This window comes from Parasteatoda tepidariorum, chromosome 3, assembly GCF_982258835.1.
Source record: "Parasteatoda tepidariorum strain Cologne lab strain chromosome 3, Ptep-v5.0, whole genome shotgun sequence".
Classification (NCBI taxonomy): domain Eukaryota; kingdom Metazoa; phylum Arthropoda; class Arachnida; order Araneae; family Theridiidae; genus Parasteatoda; species Parasteatoda tepidariorum.
In genome coordinates, this window is record NC_141757.1 from 33979879 (window position 1) to 33996810 (window position 16932).

General features: G+C 38.8%; 37 non-coding genes across 37 annotated transcripts; all 37 read right to left on the reverse strand.

Annotated features, from left to right (window-relative positions):
• Positions 1-303: 303 nt before the first annotated feature.
• On the reverse strand, positions 304-376 carry TRNAR-UCG (transfer RNA arginine (anticodon UCG)). Its single transcript has one exon. It is a non-coding gene; the product is annotated as a tRNA-Arg (tRNA).
• Positions 377-509: 133 nt separating this feature from the next.
• Positions 510-582, reverse strand: TRNAR-UCG (transfer RNA arginine (anticodon UCG)). Its single transcript has one exon. It is a non-coding gene; the product is annotated as a tRNA-Arg (tRNA).
• Positions 583-715: 133 nt separating this feature from the next.
• Positions 716-788, reverse strand: TRNAR-UCG (transfer RNA arginine (anticodon UCG)). The gene has a single exon. It is a non-coding gene; the product is annotated as a tRNA-Arg (tRNA).
• Positions 789-920: 132 nt separating this feature from the next.
• On the reverse strand, positions 921-993 carry TRNAR-UCG (transfer RNA arginine (anticodon UCG)). Its single transcript has one exon. It is a non-coding gene; the product is annotated as a tRNA-Arg (tRNA).
• A 338-nt stretch (positions 994-1331) lies between these two features.
• On the reverse strand, positions 1332-1404 carry TRNAR-UCG (transfer RNA arginine (anticodon UCG)). Its single transcript has one exon. It is a non-coding gene; the product is annotated as a tRNA-Arg (tRNA).
• A 544-nt stretch (positions 1405-1948) lies between these two features.
• Positions 1949-2022, reverse strand: TRNAP-UGG (transfer RNA proline (anticodon UGG)). The gene has a single exon. It is a non-coding gene; the product is annotated as a tRNA-Pro (tRNA).
• Positions 2023-2358: 336 nt separating this feature from the next.
• TRNAR-UCG (transfer RNA arginine (anticodon UCG)) lies at positions 2359-2431 on the reverse strand. The gene has a single exon. It is a non-coding gene; the product is annotated as a tRNA-Arg (tRNA).
• Positions 2432-2563: 132 nt separating this feature from the next.
• On the reverse strand, positions 2564-2636 carry TRNAR-UCG (transfer RNA arginine (anticodon UCG)). Its single transcript has one exon. It is a non-coding gene; the product is annotated as a tRNA-Arg (tRNA).
• Positions 2637-2974: 338 nt separating this feature from the next.
• TRNAR-UCG (transfer RNA arginine (anticodon UCG)) lies at positions 2975-3047 on the reverse strand. The gene has a single exon. It is a non-coding gene; the product is annotated as a tRNA-Arg (tRNA).
• A 338-nt stretch (positions 3048-3385) lies between these two features.
• Positions 3386-3458, reverse strand: TRNAR-UCG (transfer RNA arginine (anticodon UCG)). Its single transcript has one exon. It is a non-coding gene; the product is annotated as a tRNA-Arg (tRNA).
• A 133-nt stretch (positions 3459-3591) lies between these two features.
• TRNAP-UGG (transfer RNA proline (anticodon UGG)) lies at positions 3592-3664 on the reverse strand. Its single transcript has one exon. It is a non-coding gene; the product is annotated as a tRNA-Pro (tRNA).
• A 133-nt stretch (positions 3665-3797) lies between these two features.
• Positions 3798-3870, reverse strand: TRNAR-UCG (transfer RNA arginine (anticodon UCG)). The gene has a single exon. It is a non-coding gene; the product is annotated as a tRNA-Arg (tRNA).
• A 338-nt stretch (positions 3871-4208) lies between these two features.
• On the reverse strand, positions 4209-4281 carry TRNAR-UCG (transfer RNA arginine (anticodon UCG)). Its single transcript has one exon. It is a non-coding gene; the product is annotated as a tRNA-Arg (tRNA).
• Positions 4282-4414: 133 nt separating this feature from the next.
• TRNAP-UGG (transfer RNA proline (anticodon UGG)) lies at positions 4415-4487 on the reverse strand. The gene has a single exon. It is a non-coding gene; the product is annotated as a tRNA-Pro (tRNA).
• Positions 4488-4823: 336 nt separating this feature from the next.
• Positions 4824-4896, reverse strand: TRNAR-UCG (transfer RNA arginine (anticodon UCG)). Its single transcript has one exon. It is a non-coding gene; the product is annotated as a tRNA-Arg (tRNA).
• Positions 4897-5028: 132 nt separating this feature from the next.
• Positions 5029-5101, reverse strand: TRNAR-UCG (transfer RNA arginine (anticodon UCG)). The gene has a single exon. It is a non-coding gene; the product is annotated as a tRNA-Arg (tRNA).
• A 338-nt stretch (positions 5102-5439) lies between these two features.
• On the reverse strand, positions 5440-5512 carry TRNAR-UCG (transfer RNA arginine (anticodon UCG)). The gene has a single exon. It is a non-coding gene; the product is annotated as a tRNA-Arg (tRNA).
• Positions 5513-6056: 544 nt separating this feature from the next.
• Positions 6057-6129, reverse strand: TRNAR-UCG (transfer RNA arginine (anticodon UCG)). Its single transcript has one exon. It is a non-coding gene; the product is annotated as a tRNA-Arg (tRNA).
• A 953-nt stretch (positions 6130-7082) lies between these two features.
• On the reverse strand, positions 7083-7155 carry TRNAR-UCG (transfer RNA arginine (anticodon UCG)). Its single transcript has one exon. It is a non-coding gene; the product is annotated as a tRNA-Arg (tRNA).
• A 337-nt stretch (positions 7156-7492) lies between these two features.
• TRNAR-UCG (transfer RNA arginine (anticodon UCG)) lies at positions 7493-7565 on the reverse strand. The gene has a single exon. It is a non-coding gene; the product is annotated as a tRNA-Arg (tRNA).
• A 338-nt stretch (positions 7566-7903) lies between these two features.
• TRNAR-UCG (transfer RNA arginine (anticodon UCG)) lies at positions 7904-7976 on the reverse strand. Its single transcript has one exon. It is a non-coding gene; the product is annotated as a tRNA-Arg (tRNA).
• Positions 7977-8314: 338 nt separating this feature from the next.
• On the reverse strand, positions 8315-8387 carry TRNAR-UCG (transfer RNA arginine (anticodon UCG)). Its single transcript has one exon. It is a non-coding gene; the product is annotated as a tRNA-Arg (tRNA).
• A 1163-nt stretch (positions 8388-9550) lies between these two features.
• TRNAR-UCG (transfer RNA arginine (anticodon UCG)) lies at positions 9551-9623 on the reverse strand. The gene has a single exon. It is a non-coding gene; the product is annotated as a tRNA-Arg (tRNA).
• A 749-nt stretch (positions 9624-10372) lies between these two features.
• Positions 10373-10445, reverse strand: TRNAR-UCG (transfer RNA arginine (anticodon UCG)). The gene has a single exon. It is a non-coding gene; the product is annotated as a tRNA-Arg (tRNA).
• A 339-nt stretch (positions 10446-10784) lies between these two features.
• TRNAR-UCG (transfer RNA arginine (anticodon UCG)) lies at positions 10785-10857 on the reverse strand. Its single transcript has one exon. It is a non-coding gene; the product is annotated as a tRNA-Arg (tRNA).
• Positions 10858-10989: 132 nt separating this feature from the next.
• On the reverse strand, positions 10990-11062 carry TRNAR-UCG (transfer RNA arginine (anticodon UCG)). Its single transcript has one exon. It is a non-coding gene; the product is annotated as a tRNA-Arg (tRNA).
• A 337-nt stretch (positions 11063-11399) lies between these two features.
• TRNAR-UCG (transfer RNA arginine (anticodon UCG)) lies at positions 11400-11472 on the reverse strand. The gene has a single exon. It is a non-coding gene; the product is annotated as a tRNA-Arg (tRNA).
• A 338-nt stretch (positions 11473-11810) lies between these two features.
• TRNAR-UCG (transfer RNA arginine (anticodon UCG)) lies at positions 11811-11883 on the reverse strand. Its single transcript has one exon. It is a non-coding gene; the product is annotated as a tRNA-Arg (tRNA).
• Positions 11884-12016: 133 nt separating this feature from the next.
• TRNAR-UCG (transfer RNA arginine (anticodon UCG)) lies at positions 12017-12089 on the reverse strand. Its single transcript has one exon. It is a non-coding gene; the product is annotated as a tRNA-Arg (tRNA).
• Positions 12090-12428: 339 nt separating this feature from the next.
• On the reverse strand, positions 12429-12501 carry TRNAR-UCG (transfer RNA arginine (anticodon UCG)). Its single transcript has one exon. It is a non-coding gene; the product is annotated as a tRNA-Arg (tRNA).
• A 541-nt stretch (positions 12502-13042) lies between these two features.
• Positions 13043-13115, reverse strand: TRNAR-UCG (transfer RNA arginine (anticodon UCG)). The gene has a single exon. It is a non-coding gene; the product is annotated as a tRNA-Arg (tRNA).
• A 747-nt stretch (positions 13116-13862) lies between these two features.
• On the reverse strand, positions 13863-13935 carry TRNAR-UCG (transfer RNA arginine (anticodon UCG)). The gene has a single exon. It is a non-coding gene; the product is annotated as a tRNA-Arg (tRNA).
• A 338-nt stretch (positions 13936-14273) lies between these two features.
• Positions 14274-14346, reverse strand: TRNAR-UCG (transfer RNA arginine (anticodon UCG)). Its single transcript has one exon. It is a non-coding gene; the product is annotated as a tRNA-Arg (tRNA).
• A 133-nt stretch (positions 14347-14479) lies between these two features.
• TRNAR-UCG (transfer RNA arginine (anticodon UCG)) lies at positions 14480-14552 on the reverse strand. Its single transcript has one exon. It is a non-coding gene; the product is annotated as a tRNA-Arg (tRNA).
• A 339-nt stretch (positions 14553-14891) lies between these two features.
• On the reverse strand, positions 14892-14964 carry TRNAR-UCG (transfer RNA arginine (anticodon UCG)). The gene has a single exon. It is a non-coding gene; the product is annotated as a tRNA-Arg (tRNA).
• Positions 14965-16325: 1361 nt separating this feature from the next.
• On the reverse strand, positions 16326-16398 carry TRNAR-UCG (transfer RNA arginine (anticodon UCG)). Its single transcript has one exon. It is a non-coding gene; the product is annotated as a tRNA-Arg (tRNA).
• A 338-nt stretch (positions 16399-16736) lies between these two features.
• On the reverse strand, positions 16737-16809 carry TRNAR-UCG (transfer RNA arginine (anticodon UCG)). Its single transcript has one exon. It is a non-coding gene; the product is annotated as a tRNA-Arg (tRNA).
• Positions 16810-16932: the final 123 nt, after the last annotated feature.

A 16932-nucleotide genomic window follows, 5' to 3' on the forward strand; every position in this document is an offset into this window, starting at 1 on the left:
TAAGCGTCCTCCCAAATTTCACATTAAAATACAGAGATGCATCATAAAAAGGAAGCAAACGGCATTTTTTTCACGTCTATGGAAAAAAGTTACACTCATCGTCCGCGACAGGACTCGAAACTGCAATCTTCTGATTCGAAGTCAGACGCCTTATCCATTAGGCCACGCGGACTTATTACACTTGGAAAACAGCATTGTAAAAAAAAAGCGTCATCCCAAATTTCACATTACAATACAGAGATGCATTATAAAAAGTAAGCAAACGGCATTTTTTTCACGTTTATGGAAAAATGTTACACTTTTTGTCCGCGACAGGACTCGAACCTGCAATCTTCTGATTCGAAGTCAGACGCCTTATCCATTAGGCCACGCGGACTTGTTATAGTTGGAAAGCAGATTTGTATAAAAATAAGCGTCCTCCCAAATTTGACTTTAAAATACACTCATGCATTATTAAAGTGAAGAAAACGGTATTTTTTTTCACGTCTATGGAAAAAAGTTACACTCAGCGTCCGCGACAGGACTCGAACCTGCAATCTTCTGATTCGAAGTCAGACGCCTTATCCATTAGGCCACGCGGACTTGTTATAGTTGGAAAGCAGATTTGTATAAAAATAAGCGTCCTCCCAAATTTGACTTTAAAATACACTCATGCATTATAAAAGTGAAGAAAACGGTATTTTTTTCACGTCTATGGAAAAAAAGTTACACTCATCGTCCGCGACAGGACTCGAACCTGCAATCTTCTGATTCGAAGTCAGACGCCTTATCCATTAGGCCACGCGGACTTATTACACTTGGAAAACAGCATTGTATAAAAATAAGCGTCCTCCCAAATTTCACATTAAAATACAGTGATGCATTATAAAAAGGAAGCAAACGGCATTTTTTTCACGTTTATGGAAAAATGTTACACTTTTCGTCCGCGACAGGACTCGAACCTGCAATCTTCTGATTCGAAGTCAGACGCCTTATCCATTAGGCCACGCGGACTTGTTATAGTTGGAAAGCAGATTGTAATAAAAATAAGCGTCCTCCCAAATTTGACTTTAAAATACACTCATGCATTATAAAAGTGAAGAAAACGGTATTTTTTTCACGTCTATGGAAAAAAGTTACACTCATCGTCCGCGACAGGACTCGACCCTGCAATCTTCTGATTTCGAAGTCAGACTCCTTATCCATTAGGCCACGCGGACTTATTACACTTGGAAAACAGCATTGTAAAAAAAAAAGCTTCCTCCCAAATTTCACATATAAAATACAGAGATGCATTATAAAAGAAAGCAGACGGCATTTTTTCCACGTTTATGGAAAAATGTTACACTTTTCGTCCGCGACAGGACTCGAACCTGCAATCTTCTGATTCGAAGTCAGACGCCTTATCCATTAGGCTACGCAGACTTGTTATAGTTGGAAAGCAGATTTGAATAAAAATAAGCGTCCTCCCAAATTTGACATTAAAATACACTCATGCATTATTGAAGTGAAGAAAACGGTATTTTTTTCACGTCTGTGGAAAAAAAGTTACACTCATCGTCCGCGACAGGACTCGAACCTGCAATCTTCTGATTCGAAGTCAGACGCCTTCTCCATTAGACCACGCGGACTTATTACACTTGGAAAACAGCATTGTAAAAAAATAAGCGTCCTCCCAAATTTCACATTAAAATACAGAGATGCATTATAAAAAGGAAGCAAACGGCATTTTTTTCACGTTTATGGAAAAATGTTACACTTTTCGTCCGCGACAGAGACTCGAACCTGCAATCTTCTGATTCGAAGTCAGACGCCTTATCCATTAGGCCACGCGGACTTGTTATAGTTGGAAAGCAGATTTGTATAAAAATAAGCGTCCTCCCAAATTTGACATTAAAATACACTCATGCATTATTAAAGTGAAGAAAACGGTATTTTTTTCACGTCTATGGAAAAAAGTTACACTCATCGTCCGCGACAGGGACTCGAACCTGCAATCTTCTGATTCCAAGTCAGACGCCTTATCCATTAGGCCACGCGGACTTATTACACTTGGAAAACAGCATTGTATAAAAATAAGCGTCCTCCCAAATTTCACATTAAAATACAGAGATGCATCATAAAAAGGAAGCAAACGGCATTTTTTTCACGTCTATGGAAAAAAGTTACACTCATCGTCCGCGACAGGACTCGAAACTGCAATCTTCTGATTCGAAGTCAGACGCCTTATCCATTAGGCCACGCGGACTTATTACACTTGGAAAACAGCATTGTAAAAAAAAAGCGTCATCCCAAATTTCACATTACAATACAGAGATGCATTATAAAAAGTAAGCAAACGGCATTTTTTTCACGTTTATGGAAAAATGTTACACTTTTTGTCCGCGACAGGACTCGAACCTGCAATCTTCTGATTCGAAGTCAGACGCCTTATCCATTAGGCCACGCGGACTTGTTATAGTTGGAAAGCAGATTTGTATAAAAATAAGCGTCCTCCCAAATTTGACTTTAAAATACACTCATGCATTATTAAAGTGAAGAAAACGGTATTTTTTTCACGTCTATGGAAAAAAGTTACACTCAGCGTCCGCGACAGGACTCGAACCTGCAATCTTCTGATTCGAAGTCAGACGCCTTATCCATTAGGCCACGCGGACTTGTTATAGTTGGAAAGCAGATTTGTATAAAAATAAGCGTCCTCCCAAATTTGACTTTAAAATACACTCATGCATTATAAAAGTGAAGAAAACGGTATTTTTTTCACGTCTATGGAAAAACGTTACACTCATCGTCCGCGACAGGACTCGACCCTGCAATCTTCTGATTCGAAGTCAGACTCCTTATCCATTAGGCCACGCGGACTTATTACACTTGGAAAACAGCATTGTAAAAAAAAAAAGCTTCCTCCCAAATTTCACATTAAAATACAGAGATGCATTATAAAAAGAAAGCAAACGGCATTTTTTCCACGTTTATGGAAAAAAGTTACACTTTTCGTCCGCGACAGGACTCGAACCTGCAATCTTCTGATTCGAAGTCAGACGCCTTATCCATTAGGCCACGCAGACTTGTTATAGTTGGAAAGCAGATTTGAATAAAAATAAGCGTCCTCCCAAATTTGACATTAAAATACACTCATGCATTATTAAAGTGAAGAAAACGGTAATTTTTTCACGTCTATGGAAAAAAAGTTACACTCATCGTCCGCGACAGGACTCGAACCTGCAATCTTCTGATTCGAAGTCAGACTCCTTATCCATTAGGCCACGCGGACTTATTACACTTGGAAAACAGCATTGTAAAAAAATAAGCGTCCTCCCAAATTTCACATTAAAATACAGAGATGCATTATAAAAAGGAAGCAAACGGCATTTTTTTCACGTTTATGGAAAAATGTTACACTTTTCGTCCGCGACAGGACTCGAACCTGCAATCTTCTGATTCGAAGTCAGACGCCTTATCCATTAGGCCACGCGGACTTGTTATAGTTGGAAAGCAGATTTGTATAAAAATAAGCGTCCTCCCAAATTTGACATTAAAATACACTCATGCATTATTAAAGTGAAGAAAACGGTATTTTTTTCACGTCTATGGAAAAAAAGTTACACTCATCGTCCGCGACAGGACTCGAACCTGCAATCTTCTGATTCCAAGTCAGACGCCTTATCCATTAGGCCACGCGGACTTATTACACTTGGAAAACAGCATTGTAAAAAAAAAAAGCTTCCTCCCAAATTTCACATTAAAATACAGAGATGCATTATAAAAAGAAAGCAAACGGCATTTTTTCCACGTTTATGGAAAAAAGTTACACTTTTCGTCCGCGACAGGACTCGAACCTGCAATCTTCTGATTCGAAGTCAGACGCCTTATCCATTAGGCCACGCAGACTTGTTATAGTTGGAAAGCAGATTTGAATAAAAATAAGCGTCCTCCCAAATTTGACATTAAAATACACTCATGCATTATTAAAGTGAAGAAAACGGTAATTTTTTCACGTCTATGGAAAAAAAGTTACACTCATCGTCCGCGACAGGACTCGAACCTGCAATCTTCTGATTCGAAGTCAGACTCCTTATCCATTAGGCCACGCGGACTTATTACACTTGGAAAACAGCATTGTAAAAAAATAAGCGTCCTCCCAAATTTCACATTAAAATACAGAGATGCATTATAAAAAGGAAGCAAACGGCATTTTTTTCACGTTTATGGAAAAATGTTACACTTTTCGTCCGCGACAGGACTCGAACCTGCAATCTTCTGATTCGAAGTCAGACGCCTTATCCATTAGGCCACGCGGACTTGTTATAGTTGGAAAGCAGATTTGTATAAAAATAAGCGTCCTCCCAAATTTGACATTAAAATACACTCATGCATTATTAAAGTGAAGAAAACGGTATTTTTTTCACGTCTATGGAAAAAAAGTTACACTCATCGTCCGCGACAGGACTCGAACCTGCAATCTTCTGATTCCAAGTCAGACGCCTTATCCATTAGGCCACGCGGACTTATTACACTTGGAAAACAGCATTGTATAAAAATAAGCGTCCTCCCAAATTTCACATTAAAATACAGAGATGCATCATAAAAAGGAAGCAAACGGCATTTTTTTCACGTCTATGGAAAAAAGTTACACTCATCGTCCGCGACAGGACTCGAAACTGCAATCTTCTGATTCGAAGTCAGACGCCTTATCCATTAGGCCACGCGGACTTATTACACTTGGAAAACAGCATTGTAAAAAAAAAGCGTCATCCCAAATTTCACATTACAATACAGAGATGCATTATAAAAAGTAAGCAAACGGCATTTTTTTCACGTTTATGGAAAAATGTTACACTTTTTGTCCGCGACAGGACTCGAACCTGCAATCTTCTGATTCGAAGTCAGACGCCTTATCCATTAGGCCACGCGGACTTGTTATAGTTGGAAAGCAGATTTGTATAAAAATAAGCGTCCTCCCAAATTTGACTTTAAAATACACTCATGCATTATTAAAGTGAAGAAAACGGTATTTTTTTCACGTCTATGGAAAAAAGTTACACTCAGCGTCCGCGACAGGACTCGAACCTGCAATCTTCTGATTCGAAGTCAGACGCCTTATCCATTAGGCCACGCGGACTTGTTATAGTTGGAAAGCAGATTTGTATAAAAATAAGCGTCCTCCCAAATTTGACTTTAAAATACACTCATGCATTATAAAAGTGAAGAAAACGGTATTTTTTTCACGTCTATGGAAAAACGTTACACTCATCGTCCGCGACAGGACTCGACCCTGCAATCTTCTGATTCGAAGTCAGACTCCTTATCCATTAGGCCACGCGGACTTATTACACTTGGAAAACAGCATTGTAAAAAAAAAAAGCTTCCTCCCAAATTTCACATTAAAATACAGAGATGCATTATAAAAAGAAAGCAAACGGCATTTTTTCCACGTTTATGGAAAAAAGTTACACTTTTCGTCCGCGACAGGACTCGAACCTGCAATCTTCTGATTCGAAGTCAGACGCCTTATCCATTAGGCCACGCAGACTTGTTATAGTTGGAAAGCAGATTTGAATAAAAATAAGCGTCCTCCCAAATTTGACATTAAAATACACTCATGCATTATTAAAGTGAAGAAAACGGTAATTTTTTCACGTCTATGGAAAAAAAGTTACACTCATCGTCCGCGACAGGACTCGAACCTGCAATCTTCTGATTCGAAGTCAGACTCCTTATCCATTAGGCCACGCGGACTTATTACACTTGGAAAACAGCATTGTAAAAAAAAAAGCTTCCTCCCAAATTTCACAATAAAATACAGAGATGCATTATAAAAAGAAAGCAAACGGCATTTTTTCCACGTTTATGGAAAAATGTTACACTTTTCGTCCGCGACAGGACTCGAACTTGCAATCTTCTGATTCGAAGTCAGACGCCTTATCCATTAGGCCACGCAGACTTGTTATAGTTGGAAAGCAGATTTGAATAAAAATAAGCGTCCTCCCAAATTTGACATTAAAATACACTGATGCATTATTGAAGTGAAGAAAACGGTATTTTTTTCACGTCTATGGAAAAAAAGTTACACTCATCGTCCGCGACAGGACTCGAACCTGCAATCTTCTGATTCGAAGTCAGACGCCTTATCCATTAGGCCACGCGGACTTATTACACTTGGAAAACAGCATTGTATAAAAATAAGCGTCCTCCCAAATTTCACATTAAAATACAGAGATGCATTATAAAAAGGAAGCAAACGGCATTTTTTTCACGTTTATGGAAAAATGTTACACTTTTCGTCCGCGACAGGACTCGAACATGCAATCTTCTGATTCGAAGTCAGACGCCTTATCCATTAGGCCACGCGGACTTGTTATAGTTGGAAAGCAGATGTGTATAAAAATAAGCATCCTCCCAAATTTGACATTAAAATACACTCACGCATTATTAAAGTGAAGAAAACGGTATTTTTTTCACGTCTATGGAAAAAAGTTACACTCATCGTCCGCGACAGGACTCGAAACTGCAATCTTCTGATTCGAAGTCAGACGCCTTATCCATTAGGCCACGCGGACTTATTACACTTGGAAAACAGCATTGTAAAAAAATAAGCGTCCTCCCAAATTTCTCCATTAAAATACAGAGATGCATTATAAAAAGGAAGCAAACGGCATTTTTTTCACGTTTATGGAAAAATGTTACACTTTTCGTCCGCGAAAGGACTCGAACCTGCAATCTTCTGATTCGAAGTCAGACGCCTTATCCATTAGGCCACGCGGACTTATTATAGTTGGAAAGCAGATTTGTATAAAAATAAGCGTCCTCCCAAATTTGACTTTAAAATACACTCATGCATTATAAAAGTGAAGAAAACGGTATTTTTTTCACGTCTATGGAAAAAAGTTACACTCATCGTCCGCGACAGCACTCGACCCTGCAATCTTCTGATTCGAAGTCAGACTCCTTATCCATTAGGCCACGCGGACTTATTACACTTGGAAAACAGCATTGTAAAAAAAAAAGCTTCCTCCCAAATTTCACATTAAAATACAGAGATGCATTATAAAAAGAAAGCAAACGGCATTTTTTCCACGTTTATGGAAAAATGTTACACTTTTCGTCCGCGACAGGACTCGAACCTGCAATCTTCTGATTCGAAGTCAGACGCCTTATCCATTAGGCCACGCAGACTTGTTATAGTTGGAAAGCAGATTTGAATAAAAATAAGCGTCCTCCCAAATTTGACATTAAAATACACTCATGCATTATTAAAGTGAAGAAAACGGTAATTTTTTCACGTCTATGGAAAAAAAGTTACACTCATCGTCCGCGACAGGACTCGAACCTGCAATCTTCTGATTCGAAGTCAGACTCCTTATCCATTAGGCCACGCGGACTTATTACACTTGGAAAACAGCATTGTAAAAAAAAAGCTTCCTCCCAAATTTCACAATAAAATACAGAGATGCATTGTAAAAAGAAAGCAAACGGCATTTTTTCCAAGTTTATGGAAAAATGTTACACTTTTCGTCCGCGACAGGACTCGAACCTGCAATCTTCTGATTCGAAGTCAGACGCCTTATCCATTAGGCCACGCAGACTTGTTATAGTTGGAAAGCAGATTTGAATAAAAATAAGCGTCCTCCCAAATTTGACATTAAAATACACTCATGCATTATTGAAGTGAAGAAAACGGTATTTTTTTCACGTCTATGGAAAAAAAGTTACACTCATCGTCCGCGACAGGACTCGAACCTGCAATCTTCTGATTCGAAGTCAGACGCCTTATCCATTAGGCCTCGCGGACTTATTACACTTGGAAAACAGCATTGTAAAAAAATAAGCGTCCTCCCAAATTTCACATTTAAATACAGAGATGCATTATAAAAAGGAAGCAAACGGCATTTTTTTCACGTTTATGGAAAAATGTTACACTTTTCGTCCGCGACAGGACTCGAACCTGCAATCTTCTGATTCGAAGTCAGACGCCTTATCCATTAGGCCACGCGGACTTGTTATAGTTGGAAAGCAGATTTGTATAAAAATAAGCGTCCTCCCAAATTTGACTTTAAAATACACTCATGCATTATAAAAGTGAAGAAAACGGTATTTTTTTCACGTCTATGGAAAAAAGTTACACTCATCGTCCGCGACAGGACTCGACCCTGCAATCTTCTGATTCGAAGTCAGACTCCTTATCCATTAGGCCACGCGGACTTATTACACTTGGAAAACAGCATTGTAAAAAAAAAAAGCTTCCTCCCAAATTTCACATTAAAATACAGAGATGCATTATAAAAAGAAAGCAAACGGCATTTTTTCCACGTTTATGGAAAAAAGTTACACTTTTCGTCCGCGACAGGACTCGAACCTGCAATCTTCTGATTCGAAGTCAGACGCCTTATCCATTAGGCCACGCAGACTTGTTATAGTTGGAAAGCAGATTTGAATAAAAATAAGCGTCCTCCCAAATTTGACATTAAAATACACTCATGCATTATTAAAGTGAAGAAAACGGTAATTTTTTCACGTCTATGGAAAAAAAGTTACACTCATCGTCCGCGACAGGACTCGAACCTGCAATCTTCTGATTCGAAGTCAGACTCCTTATCCATTAGGCCACGCGGACTTATTACACTTGGAAAACAGCATTGTAAAAAAAAAAGCTATCCTCCCAAATTTCACAATAAAATACAGAGATGCATTATAAAAAGAAAGCAAACGGCATTTTTTCCACGTTTATGGAAAAAATGTTACACTTTTCGTCCGCGACAGGACTCGAACCCTGCAATCTTCTGATTCGAAGTCAGACGCCTTATCCATTAGGCCACGCAGACTTGTTATAGTTGGAAAGCAGATTTGAATAAAAATAAGCGTCCTCCCAAATTTGACATTAAAATACACTCATGCATTATTGAAGTGAAGAAAACGGTATTTTTTTCACGTCTATGGAAAAAAAGTTACACTCATCGTCCGCGACAGGACTCGAACCTGCAATCTCTGATTCGAAGTCAGACGCCTTATCCATAGGCACGCGGACTTATTACACTTGGAAAACAGCATTGTAAAAAAAATAAGCGTCCTCCCAAATTTCACATTAAAATACAGAGATGCATTATAAAAAGGAAGCAAACGGCATTTTTTCACGTTTATGGAAAAATTTTACACTTTTCGTCCGCGACAGGACTACGAACATGCAATCTTCTGATTCGAAGTCAGACGCCTTATCCATTAGGCCACGCGGACTTGTTATAGTTGGAAAGCAGATGTGTATAAAAATAAGCATCCTCCCAAATTTGACATTAAAATACACTCACGCATTATTAAAGTGAAGGAAAAACGGTATTTTTTTTCACGTCTATGGAAAAAAGTTTACACTCATCGTCCGCGACAGGACTCGAAACTGCAATCTTCTGATTCGAAGTCAGACGCCTTATCCATTAGGCCACGCGGACTTATTACACTTGGAAAACAGCATTGTAAAATAAAAGCGTCATCCCAAATTTCACATTACAATACAGAGATGCATTATAAAAAGTAAGCAAACGGCATTTTTTTCACGTTTATGGAAAAATGTTACACGTTTTGTCCGCGACAGGACTCGAACCTGCAATCTTCTGATTCGAAGTCAGACGCCTTATCCATTAGGCCACGCGGACTTGTTATAGTTGGAAAGCAGATTTGTATAAAAATAAGCGTCCTCCCAAATTTGACTTTAAAATACACTCATGCATTATTAAAGTGAAGAAAACGGTATTTTTTTCACGTCTATGGAAAAAAGTTACACTCAGCGTCCGCGACAGGACTCGAAACTGCAATCTTTTGATTCGAAGTCAGACGCCTTATCCATTAGGCCACGCGGACTTATTACACTTGGAAACAGCATTGTAAAAAAATAAGCGTCCTCCCAAATTTCTCCATTAAAATACAGAGATGCATTATAAAAAGGAAGCAAACGGCATTTTTTTCACGTTTATGGAAAAATGTTACACTTTTCGTCCGCGAAAGGACTCGAACCTGCAATCTTCTGATTCGAAGTCAGACGCCTTATCCATTAGGCCACGCGGACTTGTTATAGTTGGAAAGCAGATTTGTATAAAAATAAGCGTCCTCCCAAATTTGACTTTAAAATACACTCATGCATTATAAAAGTGAAGAAAAACGGTATTTTTTCACGTCTATGGAAAAAAGTTACACTCATCGTCCGCGACAGCACTCGACCCTGCAATCTTCTGATTCGAAGTCAGACTCCTTATCCATTAGGCCACGCGGACTTATTACACTTGGAAAACAGCATTGTAAAAAAAAAAGCTTCCTCCCCAAATTTCACATTAAAATACAGAGATGGCATTATAAAAAGAAAGCAAACGGCATTTTTTCCACGTTTATGGAAAAATGTTACACTTTTCGTCCGCGACAGGACTCGAACCTGCAATCTTCTGATTCGAAGTCAGACGCCTTATCCATTAGGCCACGCAGACTTGTTATAGTTGGAAAGCAGATTTGAATAAAAATAAGCGTCCTCCCAAATTTGACATTAAAATACACTCATGCATTATTAAAGTGAAGAAAACGGTAATTTTTTCACGTCTATGGAAAAAAAGTTACACTCATCGTCCCGCGACAGGACTCGAACCTGCAATCTTCTGATTCGAAGTCAGACTCCTTATCCATTAGGCCACGCGGACTTATTACACTTGGAAAACAGCATTGTAAAAAAAAAAGCTTCCTCCCAAATTTCACATTACAATACAGAGATGCATTATAAAAAGTAAGCAAAACGGCATTTTTTCACGTTTATGGAAAAATGTTACACTTTTTGTCCGCGACAGGACTCGAACCTGCAATCTTCTGATTCGAAGTCAGACGCCTTATCCATTAGGCCACGCGGACTTGTTATAGTTGGAAAGCAGATTTGTATAAAAATAAGCGTCCTCCCAAATTTGACTTTAAAATACACTCATGCATTATTAAAGTGAAGAAAACGGTATTTTTTTCACGTCTATGGAAAAAAGTTACACTCAGCGTCCGCGACAGGACTCGAACCTGCAATCTTCTGATTCGAAGTCAGACGCCTTATCCATTAGGCCACGCGGACTTGTTATAGTTGGAAAGCAGATTTGTATAAAAATAAGCGTCCTCCCAAATTTGACTTTAAAATACACTCATGCATTATAAAAGTGAAGAAAACGGTATTTTTTTCACGTCTATGGAAAAAAGTTACACTCATCGTCCGCGACAGGACTCGACCCTGCAATCTTCTGATTCGAAGTCAGACTCCTTATCCATTAGGCCACGCGGACTTATTACACTTGGAAAACAGCATTGTAAAAAAAAAAAGCTTCCTCCCAAATTTCACATTAAAATACAGAGATGCATTATAAAAAGAAAGCAAACGGCATTTTTTCCACGTTTATGGAAAAAGTTACACTTTTCGTCCGCGACAGGACTCGAACCTGCAATCTTCTGATTCGAAGTCAGACGCCTTATCCATTAGGCCACGCAGACTTGTTATAGTTGGAAAGCAGATTTGAATAAAAATAAGCGTCCTCCCAAATTTGACATTAAAATACACTCATGCATTATTAAAGTGAAGAAAACGGTAATTTTTTCACGTCTATGGAAAAAAAGTTACACTCATCGTCCGCGACAGGACTCGAACCTGCAATCTTCTGATTCGAAGTCAGACTCCTTATCCATTAGGCCACGCGGACTTATTACACTTGGAAAACAGCATTGTAAAAAAAAAAGCTTCCTCCCAAATTTCACAATAAAATACAGAGATGCATTATAAAAAGAAGGCAAACGGCATTTTTTCCACGTTTATGGAAAAATGTTACACTTTTCGTCCGCGACAGGACTCGAACCTGCAATCTTCTGATTCGAAGTCAGACGCCTTATCCATTAGGCCACGCAGACTTGTTATAGTTGGAAAGCAGATTTGAATAAAAATAAGCGTCCTCCCAAATTTGACATTAAAATACACTCATGCATTATTGAAGTGAAGAAAACGGTATTTTTTTCACGTCTATGGAAAAAAAGTTACACTCATCGTCCGCGACAGGACTCGAACCTGCAATCTTCTGATTCGAAGTCAGACGCCTTATCCATTAGGCCACGCGGACTTATTACACTTGGAAAACAGCATTGTAAAAAAATAAGCGTCCTCCCAAATTTCACATTAAAATACAGAGATGCATTATAAAAAGGAAGCAAACGGCATTTTTTTCACGTTTATGGAAAAATGTTACACTTTTCGTCCGCGACAGGACTCGAACCTGCAATCTTCTGATTAGAAGTCAGACGCCATATCCATTAGGCCACGCGGACTTGTGACAGTTGGAAAGCAGATTTGTATAAAAATAAGCGTCCTCCCAAATTTGACATTAAAATACACTCATGCATTATTAAAGTGAAGAAAACGGTACTTTTTTTCACGTCTATGGAAAAAAAGTTACACTCATCGTCCGCGACAGGACTCGAACCTGCAATCTTCTGATTCGAAGTCAGACGCCTTATCCATTAGGCCACGCGGACTTATTACACTTGGAAAACAGCATTGTATAAAAATAAGCGTCCTCCCAAATTTCACATTAAAATACAGAGATGCATTATAAAAAGGAAGCAAACGGCATTTTTTTCACGTTTATGGAAAAATGTTACACTTTTCGTCCGCGACAGGACTCGAACATGCAATCTTCTGATTCGAAGTCAGACGCCTTATCCATTAGGCCACGCGGACTTGTTATAGTTGGAAAGCAGATGTGTATAAAAATAAGCGTCCTCCCAAATTTGACATTAAAATACACTCACGCATTATTAAAGTGAAGAAAACGGTATTTTTTTCACGTCTATGGAAAAAAGTTACACTCATCGTCCGCGACAGGACTCGAAACTGCAATCTTCTGATTCGAAGTCAGACGCCTTATCCATTAGGCCACGCGGACTTATTACACTTGGAAAACAGCATTGTAAAAAAAAAGCGTCATCCCAAATTTCACATTACAATACAGAGATGCATTATAACAAGTAAGCAAACGGCATTTTTTTCACGTTTATGGAAAAATGTTACACTTTTTGTCCGCGACAGGACTCGAACCTGCAATCTTCTGATTCGAAGTCAGACGCCTTATCCATTAGGCCACGCGGACTTGTTATAGTTGGAAAGCAGATTTGTATAAAAATAAGCGTCCTCCCAAATTTGACTTTAAGATACACTCATGCATTATTAAAGTGAAGAAAACGGTATTTTTTTCACGTCTATGGAAAAAAGTTACACTCAGCGTCCGCGACAGGACTCGAAACTGCAATCTTTTGATTCGAAGTCAGACGCCTTATCCATTAGGCCACGCGGACTTATTACACTTGGAAAACAGCATTGTAAAAAAATAAGCGTCCTCCCAAATTTCTCCATTAAAATACAGAGATGCATTATAAAAAGGAAGCAAACGGCATTTTTTTCACGTTTATGGAAAAATGTTACACTTTTCGTCCGCGAAAGGACTCGAACCTGCAATCTTCTGATTCGAAGTCAGACGCCTTATCCATTAGGCCACGCGGACTTGTTATAGCTGGAAAGCAGATTTGTATAAAAATAAGCGTCCTCCCAAATTTGACTTTAAAATACACTCATGCATTATAAAAGTGAAGAAAACGGTATTTTTTTCACGTCTATGGAAAAACGTTACACTCATCGTCCGCGACAGCACTCGACCCTGCAATCTTCTGATTCGAAGTCAGACTCCTTATCCATTAGGCCACGCGGACTTATTACACTTGGAAAACAGCATTGTAAAAAAAAAAGCTTCCTCCCAAATTTCACATTAAAATACAGAGATGCATTATAAAAAGAAAGCAAACGGCATTTTTTCCACGTTTATGGAAAAAGTTACACTTTTCGTCCGCGACAGGACTCGAACCTGCAATCTTCTGATTCGAAGTCAGACGCCTTATCCATTAGGCCACGCAGACTTGTTATAGTTGGAAAGCAGATTTGAATAAAAATAAGCGTCCTCCCAAATTTGACATTAAAATACACTCATGCATTATTAAAGTGAAGAAAACGGTAATTTTTTCACGTCTATGGAAAAAAAGTTACACTCATCGTCCGCGACAGGACTCGAACCTGCAATCTTCTGATTCGAAGTCAGACTCCTTATCCATTAGGCCACGCGGACTTATTACACTTGGAAAACAGCATTGTAAAAAAAAAAGCTTCCTCCCAAATTTCACAATAAAATACAGAGATGCATTATAAAAAGAAGGCAAACGGCATTTTTTCCACGTTTATGGAAAAATGTTACACTTTTCGTCCGCGACAGGACTCGAACCTGCAATCTTCTGATTCGAAGTCAGACGCCTTATCCATTAGGCCACGCAGACTTGTTATAGTTGGAAAGCAGATTTGAATAAAAATAAGCGTCCTCCCAAATTTGACATTAAAATACACTCATGCATTATTGAAGTGAAGAAAACGGTATTTTTTTCACGTCTATGGAAAAAAAGTTACACTCACCGTCCGCGACAGGACTCGAACCTGCAATCTTCTGATTCGAAGTCAGACGCCTTATCCATTAGGCCACGCGGACTTATTACACTTGGAAAACAGCATTGTAAAAAAATAAGCGTCCTCCCAAATTTCACATTAAAATACAGAGATGCATTATAAAAAGGAAGCAAACGGCATTTTTTTCACGTTTATGGAAAAATGTTACACTTTTCGTCCGCGACAGGACTCGAACCTGCAATCTTCTGATTAGAAGTCAGACGCCATATCCATTAGGCCACGCGGACTTGTGACAGTTGGAAAGCAGATTTGTATAAAAATAAGCGTCCTCCCAAATTTGACATTAAAATACACTCATGCATTATTAAAGTGAAGAAAACGGTACTTTTTTTCACGTCTATGGAAAAAAAGTTACACTCATCGTCCGCGACAGGACTCGAACCTGCAATCTTCTGATTCGAAGTCAGACGCCTTATCCATTAGGCCACGCGGACTTATTACACTTGGAAAACAGCATTGTATAAAAATAAGCGTCCTCCCAAATTTCACATTAAAATACAGAGATGCATTATAAAAAGGAAGCAAACGGCATTTTTTTCACGTTTATGGAAAAATGTTACACTTTTCGTCCGCGACAGGACTCGAACATGCAATCTTCTGATTCGAAGTCAGACGCCTTATCCATTAGGCCACGCGGACTTGTTATAGTTGGAAAGCAGATGTGTATAAAAATAAGCGTCCTCCCAAATTTGACATTAAAATACACTCACGCATTATTAAAGTGAAGAAAACGGTATTTTTTTCACGTCTATGGAAAAAAGTTACACTCATCGTCCGCGACAGGACTCGAAACTGCAATCTTCTGATTCGAAGTCAGACGCCTTATCCATTAGGCCACGCGGACTTATTACACTTGGAAAACAGCATTGTAAAAAAAAGCGTCATCCCAAATTTCACATTACAATACAGAGATGCATTATAACAAGTAAGCAAACGGCATTTTTTTCACGTTTATGGAAAAATGTTACACTTTTTGTCCGCGACAGGACTCGAACCTGCAATCTTCTGATTCGAAGTCAGACGCTTTATCCATTAGGCCACGCGGACTTGTTATAGTTGGAAAGCAGATTTGTATAAAAATAAGCGTCCTCCCAAATTTGACTTTAAGATACACTCATGCATTATTAAAGTGAAGAAAACGGTATTTTTTTCACGTCTATGGAAAAAAGTTACACTCAGCGTCCGCGACAGGACTCGAAACTGCAATCTTTTGATTCGAAGTCAGACGCCTTATCCATTAGGCCACGCGGACTTATTACACTTGGAAAACAGCATTGTAAAAAAATAAGCGTCCTCCCAAATTTCTCCATTAAAATACAGAGATGCATTATAAAAAGGAAGCAAACGGCATTTTTTTCACGTTTATGGAAAAATGTTACACTTTTCGTCCGCGAAAGGACTCGAACCTGCAATCTTCTGATTCGAAGTCAGACGCCTTATCCATTAGGCCACGCGGACTTGTTATAGCTGGAAAGCAGATTTGTATAAAAATAAGCGTCCTCCCAAATTTGACTTTAAAATACACTCATGCATTATAAAAGTGAAGAAAACGGTATTTTTTTCACGTCTATGGAAAAACGTTACACTCATCGTCCGCGACAGCACTCGACCCTGCAATCTTCTGATTCGAAGTCAGACTCCTTATCCATTAGGCCACGCGGACTTATTACACTTGGAAAACAGCATTGTAAAAAAAAAAGCTTCCTCCCAAATTTCACATTAAAATACAGAGATGCATTATAAAAAGAAAGCAAACGGCATTTTTTCCACGTTTATGGAAAAATGTTACACTTTTCGTCCGCGACAGGACTCGAACCTGCAATCTTCTGATTCGAAGTCAGACGCCTTATCCATTAGGCCACGCAGACTTGTTATAGTTGGAAAGCAGATTTGAATAAAAATAAGCGTCCTCCCAAATTTGACATTAAAATACACTCATGCATTATTAAAGTGAAGAAAACGGTAATTTTTTCACGTCTATGGAAAAAAAGTTACACTCATCGTCCGCGACAGGACTCGAACCTGCAATCTTCCGATTCGAAGTCAGACTCCTTATCCATTAGGCCACGCGGACTTATTACACTTGGAAAACAGCATTGTAAAAAAAAAAGCTTCCTCCCAAATTTCACAATAAAATACAGAGATGCATTGTAAAAAGAAAGCAAACGGCATTTTTTCCAAGTTTATGGAAAAATGTTACACTTTTCGTCCGCGACAGGACTCGAACCTGCAATCTTCTGATTCGAAGTCAGACGCCTTATCCATTAGGCCACGCAGACTTGTTATAGTTGGAAAGCAGATTTGAATAAAAATAAGCGTCCTCCCAAATTTGACATTAAAATACACTCATGCATTATTGAAGTGAAGAAAACGGTATTTTTTTCACGTCTATGGAAAAAAAG